The sequence below is a fragment of the Populus euphratica genome, unplaced genomic scaffold, assembly GCF_000495115.2.
Source record: "Populus euphratica unplaced genomic scaffold, PopEup_1.0 scaffold2857.1, whole genome shotgun sequence".
Taxonomy (NCBI): domain Eukaryota; kingdom Viridiplantae; phylum Streptophyta; class Magnoliopsida; order Malpighiales; family Salicaceae; genus Populus; species Populus euphratica.
Genome location: NW_011502684.1, coordinates 15031 through 16593, shown reverse-complemented (window position 1 = coordinate 16593; position 1563 = coordinate 15031).

The window sequence follows — 1563 nt, the reverse complement described above, 5'->3', positions numbered from 1 at the left end:
TTTCATATTATTATTATTATTTAAAAAAAGATTGACTTTGTTGTTATCTTTAATTTTTTATTTTTTATCAAATTATCTCGGTCTCATGATCTAGATTATGAGTCTTGTGCATTAACCCAGGTTGGTCTGCCCCTTATCACCCAAATTATATGTTTATCACGCTAACTCAAGTTGACTCGAGTTGTTTTTTATCTTTTTAACTAATTTTCATACTTTCAAGGTTTTTTTTTTCCAAGTTATTGTGATTTTTTTATATAATTTTTTTGTTAATTTAAAATTGTTGACTTTTATTTATTGTTTAATTAAAATACAACAACCTTGTTAAACTCGATCGGATCTATAAGCCAAGTTATTTGTCTTTCTTATTTCTTGTAAATGTATTTCGGCACCTGTATTATCAATGTCTTTTTCTTATTGTTTTATTTTAATTTTAATTTGTTTTTTTAATATGTTTTTTTAAGTCATTTTTAAATTTATATTTCAATTAATATTCCTCCTTTGTGATTGTTTTTATTTTGATTATGTAGCTTTTTTTAAATATAAGTTTTTTTTAAATTATTTTGTATATGTTTAGTTTTTGAAGATATTTTTCTAATTCATATATAATTTTTTTAATGTTATATATAGACTAAATCTATTTTTAACAATAAAAAATATTTATTTTATGATAATATTTATAATATATGCAACCTTGCATAATAGTTTTTCCTTTTATTTTATTTAATTGGTTTCGTGTGTGTTTATTTCTATTATGTTTTATATAATAAATAAATTAATTTAAACAAATAAATTCATTAAACACAATAGGATAAATGTCTTGCATTGCAAATCAAATATCTTTATATATATATATATGAGTTTCACTTTTAGTCATCACCAATGTTTTTTTATGTAAATGATTATCTATTTATTTAATTAGATATTTATATAAAAATTTTAATTTAGATTTTTAATTTTTTAATATAAAAAACATATGGGGAAAACCTGATTTTATCTAAAAAAAACATTTAAAAAATAGCTAGTAGTTGTAGAAGGCACTAGCATTGCATTTTTGCATCAACTTTATTCTGCCTTAAAATCTGAATGATCTTGGCTTTCCTATGGTTGGGCTATGAGGTGGCAGTGGGCACGTGAGCCACGAATCCAACGAAGCCGTGTAGATATCTTTCACCAATTCTTCACAGCTCACATGGCTTTTCTATTGTTCTCATTCATGGCGCCTTTAACCACTCACGTGTCATGAACCGACGCATATATTCTCTCTACCACTACTCTATAACTCGGTTTCCCCTCCTTCCCGTCTTTGTTTTTCGTTTGTTTTCTCTGAAAAATAATAAAAACATCGTCTAGTTAAGAGGTTTTGCTGTCGTTAGCAGCAGGAGCGGAATTAAGGGGAGGATGTTTGTTTTTACACTTTTGAAATCTTTTTATATATTTTTAGATGGTTTTAATATATTAATATTAAAAAAAATTATTTAAATATATTAAAACAATATCTATTACAATTCTAAACATACCTTTATGCCTTCCAACCTAACAAGCTGGTATACTATCCATTCAACA